At 44.2% G+C, this 6,000-nt stretch overlaps 1 protein-coding gene across 2 annotated transcripts in view; it reads left to right on the top strand.

Moving 5' to 3' along the window:
- The window catches only part of RAD51C (RAD51 paralog C), a 1,235,792-nt gene that overhangs the window by 65,509 nt on the left and 1,164,283 nt on the right, over positions 1-6,000 (top strand). The gene's annotated exons all lie outside the window — the stretch shown is intronic.

The following is a 6,000-nucleotide window of genomic DNA, read 5'->3' as shown; positions in this document are numbered from 1 at the left end:
CAGTTTGGCTGTGTCTGCCACTGGCTCCCCTCGTTGATGTGCTTGGCTCCATCTTCCATGGTGCTGAGCACATCTCTGAGCTAAAGCATCAGGAGCATTAGGAGCTAATGCTATGGGGTCAGGTTTGCTCAGGATTTTGGAGCCACCCTTTCCTTTGGGTGCTTCTGGTTTAATTAGCTCTGCTGTGATCTCGACAACATCAGACTGGGTCTGCTCTGGGCACTGCTCTTTCTCTCTCTCATACACACACACACTCACATATATATATATATATATATATATATATATATATATATATATATATATATAGATATAGATATATATATATATATATATATATATAACATTTATTCTGTCTCTGATCTATGAATTTGAGGGAAACTGTGCCTAGCTGTCTAATCATAGTGTCTGCATTCACTGTTGTTAAGAGGATTCTCTCTTTGTCGGAGACTGGGCCTTTATTTACCAAGTCAGACTTGTCCTGGTCCTGTCATTCATCTGATTCCTCAGGCTGGCATCACCTGGATCCAGAGCAGCCCTTGGGATCTCTCACTTCTTCGGTGTGTCCCCCCACCAGGACATCCGTTCTTTGGGAGGTTCACTTAAAGGGTGCAAGAGGAAGCATCTCAACTCCCTGGAGGAGTCGCTCACTGAGGGTACTAACATCAATGGAGAAGTCTCCCTAAAACTCCTCCGTGATGATGCTTTCTTTGGCGACTCATTAGAATTGATGAGACAGCATGGAGGACATACCACCAAAGCCTTAACCCCCCCAAGCAGGCTGTATTTCTTGTGGCTTTTGATGCATACCCTGAGTAATGGCTCCTTTAGATGTCGTCATTGATCTGGAGTCCCAGTGGGTTTGAAGAGAACTCAACCTATTGGAACTCTTACCTGGAAGCTATGCAAATTCCTTGTCCCTCCCAAAGGTGAATATTTTTGGACCAAGAGCCCCATGGTTGATACCACTGTGGTTGCTGCAGCCATCAAGAAGATGTCTGAGGAGAACCTTTCTGTTGACCCCACAAAGTAAGGACCCTTGGGCACTGAACCCTCTAGAGAAGTGCACTTTTATACGTTGGTCACTTTTGTTTTTGATGCTGCGAGCTATTTGGCACACCTGATAATTCTGCAAAGTGATTTGAGTGTAGAGATGTCAGAAACTGTATTGATATTACAGCCACAGGTGGTGAATGTTTCAGCAAGTTCATCTGTCTGTTATGTAATCCATCTGCAGTGTATCCGTGAGGCTTCTTTTTAGTGTTGCAAATGATACTGCCAACTCTGCAGACACTGGTGTTATGATGTATCATCTTGCTTAGATGCGTTTGTGTAACTTTGCAGACTGCTTTAAGGCGTCTGTTTTAAGTAACCCCTGTGATAGTTTCCTTCTTAGTCCAAAAGTCAGAGACTTTGACTGGGGGTGAACAGGAAGGGAAGACACTGTCTGCCTATTGGGTACATTTCTCCATCCCTCAAAGATCCTTTTCCTGGAACCAGAAGGGAGAAAACGCATTTATATGTGAAACTTTATGTGGATGTCTCTTTACTTCATGAAGCTGAATAAAAGTGTTTTATTGGAATTGGACTGCATCCTAAGTGCTATTTTTTGAAGTATTGGTGAATTTGGGCACTTATTTGTTTTTTGAACAGAAGTCTACTCTGACAGTTTCGGCTCCACAGGGACGGATTTTGGGTTCTCAGAGTCCTTCTGCCTTCAAGGTGGTGGAAAGGGTTCTCTCAAATTGCAGAAGGATCCTGGTCTTCATACCATCGGAACCACTCCCCACGTCCATGGGATCTGTGACTGAGGCCTCGCTTCTACTCTGGGACAGCCAGTCTAAGGAAGCCTCCAATCTCTTCCACCTGTGGAACCCCAGATCTATTCTGATATTTGGCTGCAGCATCCCACCGAGGAGATCCTCCGGAAGAGAAAGTGTAAAAGGAGACACCTGGACTCCCTCTATGAATCAATCATCACCGACACTGATTTTGAGAAAGGGGAGGGGTCCCCAAGATCTCCATATGATGATGTTGCCTTTGCAGACCTCTTGAAGAGCCTCCTTCAGAAAGGTGGTTGCTCTGCCCAAAACCCCAGCCTTGAGGAAGTGGTGTGTTTGGAGGCTTTTGGGTCCAGCCCATCTACATCTTTGGTATCCCTCCCCTGCATATGCTTTTATTGACCTAGTATTTACCAGGGCATGGAAAGAACACAATGCTGTACAGCCCATTCCCAGACAGGGGGATAAGATGCTTGCTGCCCCCATTGACAGATCTCATTGGACCAAAGGGATCTCCATAGATCCTATGGTTGTTGCGGCAGCCACTTAAAAGGAGCTGGCTCAGGAAAGCTCCACTGTCCATCCTTTAAACAGGGAATCTAGGTCTTTGGACAGGTTTGGCAAGAGAGTTTACACTTCTGCCACCTTTGCTTTGTGAGCATTGAGCTGTTTATCCCACATTATGAGGCTACAGAGGGGCTTGGTCAAGGAACTTTCTAGCACAGTCCTTGTCTGATGAGGAACATAAGACTTTTTTGTCCAGAATGGTCACTCTTCAATCATTTTCCAATGCGTCCATGAGGTTATTTTCCCACACTGCAGAGGGCACCTCAACGGCCACCATTATCATGCCTGGATGTGGCTGTGCGACTTTGCAGAACCTTTCAAGGAGTCATTCGTCAATGCACCTTTTCATGGATTATCATTGTTTGGCCCCACAATCAGAGAGACACTCTCCTGTAAAGAGAAAGATGAAAATACCTTGTCTGCCATTGGAATCCAGTTTTCTACCCCCACAAAGATCCTTCTTCAGGAATCAGCATGGTGGTAAAAAATTGTGGTTCAGGAAGTCTCAGGGTCCTTTTCCATAAACTCAGGGAGAATTTTCCTCCAGAAAGTAGAGGGTTGAAACAGTTATAATGGGAGATGCTACCCTTGTGTCAGAGGAGGTTCGCAGAATTGAGGCTGTATGGAATTGTTCTCAGACAGACCTTAAAACGCTCCTGCAAAGTGGCCTGACTGTCTTTCTTTGGAGGTATTCGGGTGCGGGGGTACTTATCCTTACACCTAGAAGCCTGGCTAGCCATTACAAATGACTTGTGGGTGCAAAGGATCGTATCCAATTGTTACTCCATTCTCTATTTTCAGTCTTCCCAAACCAAGAGCTTACCTCCTCGATGTTCCACCCAATCAGAGAGAGGCAGCAGCTTTAGATGTTTCAAAGCTGCTTCAAAACAGAGTCATTCAGGAGGTCCCGCCCGACCAAATTGGGTCAGGCATCTACTCTAGATTCTTTTTAGTACCAAAAAAGACAGGGGACCTAAGGCCAATTTTGTATCTGACATATCTGAATAAATCAGTAAAGAACTCCAAATTCAGGATGGTCATGGTCCAGTCCATTCTACCTGAAATTGGATGACTGGATGATCCTGAAGGATGCGTACTACCATATCAAAATGGACACTCCAGAAGGTATTTTCACTTCAGGCTGGAGGCCAGCAATTATCGATTCAGAGTGCTTCTATTTGGTCTCACCACAGCTCCCAGGGTGTTTACCAAATGCATGGCAGTAGTTACAGTTCACTTCTAACTGCAGGGATTCCACATGTTTCCTTACCTGGACAACTGGCTTCTAACTGCTCCAACCAGGCATCTACTCATCCAAGCCAGGAACCATTTTTTACAATTAGCTTCCACTCTTGACGTAACCATCAACATGAAGAAATCGCAGTTGCAACTTGTTCAAACAGTAGACTTTATAGGAGTGTGTTTGGACACTACCAAAACTATGGCCTATCTGACTCCAGGCAGGATTTCAAATTTAAGGTTGTGTGTATCATACAAATTTTGGAAATGTCAGTTCCTCCAGCAAGCTTTGCAGTCAGGGCTGTGGGTTCCATGGCTGCCACAATAACCCTGTTACAGCATGCTTACGCTGAGAATTCTGCAGTGGACATTATCAGTTCAGTGGTTGCTACAACACCTATTAAGCCATTCGATCAAGCTATCACTGGTGTGCAAAGACTCCCTCTTCTGGTGGCTTCATTCCCCTGGAAGTTAGTCAAGGAAGCCAGTTTGTCCCCCCCCCCCAAACGCCACATTGACCACAGTTGCCTCCCAACTGGGGTGGGTGGGCATTTTTCTGGGTCAGGTGGTCCAAGGCACGTGGATATCACAGGAGACCAAATTGCATATCAACATCCTAGAGATGAGAGCAGTCCTTCTAGCAGTGTAAATAGTACACAACGTTCTCCCTGTAGGGACAATTACGATACAGTCAGGGTAGTGTGGTACATCAACAAACAAGGAGGAACCAGATCTTATCCTCTGTGTTGAGAAGCAGTGAGTGTGTGGCAGTGAGCGATCTGTACCAACCACTTTCTAACTGCAATGCACATTCCAGGGGAGTACAACATCCTAGCAGACAGGCTCAGCAGAGTTTTACTGATGCCTCAAGAGTGGTCTCTGAATCAGTCGGTGGCAAATATGATCTTCCTCAAATGGGATCAACCTTGCTGCAATCTCTTTGAGTCTCCTGCCAACAACAAATGCAGCAGTTTCTTTGCCTTGATCCCCTCTCAGGGATAGTCACCAAGAGATGCTTTCATTCATGCTTGGCCCCATGGTTTACTCTATGCATTTCCTCCTTTTCCCCTGATTCCCAGATTTCTTCGGAAAGCACACAGGTTGAAGAACAAAGTAATCCTCATTGCTCCTTTCTAGCCTCAACAAGTCATCCAGATCTTCGAAGCCTCAAATTGACCACATGGTTTCTCCAATTCCGATGATGGCTAGACATTCCAGGCTTTCATTCCTGATCCAAAAGATTTTCATTTCTTCCCACAAATCATCTACCAGGAAAACCTACAAGAGTAAATGGAAAGATTTCTCCATTTGGGCTCAACAGAAGCAAATAAATCCTTTTACTGCTCCTACTCCAGCAGTGTTGGATTTTCTGTCTTCCCCTTTCCAAGATGAAGCCAGTTATTCCACTATAAAAGTTTAGTTAGCAGCCATTTCAGATTTTCATGTTGGAGTAGATTCTTCATCTCTAGTTTCATCTAAACTATGTAAGGCTTTCCTTAGGACCCCTTTTACTTCGTCCCCAAGATCTAGCTTCTCCTTGGGATCTAACAGTGGTTTTACAGGCATTAGTTCTTCCCACTTTGAACCTGCAGCCAAAATAGATTTAAAATTTCTCTCGTGAAAAACAGCTGTTTTGGTAGCTGTTACGTTGACAAGAAGTCTGTGAACTACACGCCCTCTCTTCTAAATCTCCTTATTTGTTTTTTCATAAAGACAGATTGACTGCGTACCAGTCCATCCTTTTTGCCTAAAGTTGCTGTACAAAACAACATCAATCAGTCTATCAGTTTACCTGTTTTCTTTCCCAGTTTTCAAAACAAAGGAGAATACACACTGCATCTACTAGATGTTCATATACAATTGTGTTTTTACTTAGACAGGACTAAATCTTTCAGAAAATCTGACCAACTGTTCATGTCTTTCTTAGATGTAAAGAAGGGAAAAGCAGTTGCCAAATCCTTGGTGGCTAAATGGTTGAGAGACTGTGTTTCTTTTGTTTTTTCATCCAAAAGTATTCCTTTACCTAGACACTTTGAGGCTCATTCTAAGAGGTCCATGGCAACATCTCAAGCCTTTTGGTCAGGAGTGTCTGTTGATGATATTTGTGCAGCTGCTTCTTGGTCAAGTTCTCATACTTTTATTACGAACTTTAACTAGACATAATTTCCAGGAATAGGGCACCTTTTGTCTCTGCAGTGCTCTGGAATATCCTTTCATGAGGGCCACCTTATATAATTGTAGCTGGGGACCCTGTCCCACAGGTTGAGGAACGAATGAAAATGACAACATTGGAAAAAGAAGTTATGTCCTTACCATAACATTCCACCTGTGTTGTGCATTTTCATTCTTCCTCTATCTCCCCACCCTCCTTCCCCCTGTCCATGACTGAGAGACCTGATGAATATGGTCATAT

This window comes from Protopterus annectens, chromosome 13.part0 (genome assembly GCF_019279795.1).
Source record: "Protopterus annectens isolate FY-2018-M chromosome 13.part0, PAN1.0, whole genome shotgun sequence".
Taxonomy (NCBI): Eukaryota; Metazoa; Chordata; order Ceratodontiformes; family Protopteridae; genus Protopterus; species Protopterus annectens.
This window is presented reverse-complemented; position numbering and strand designations above follow the sequence as displayed.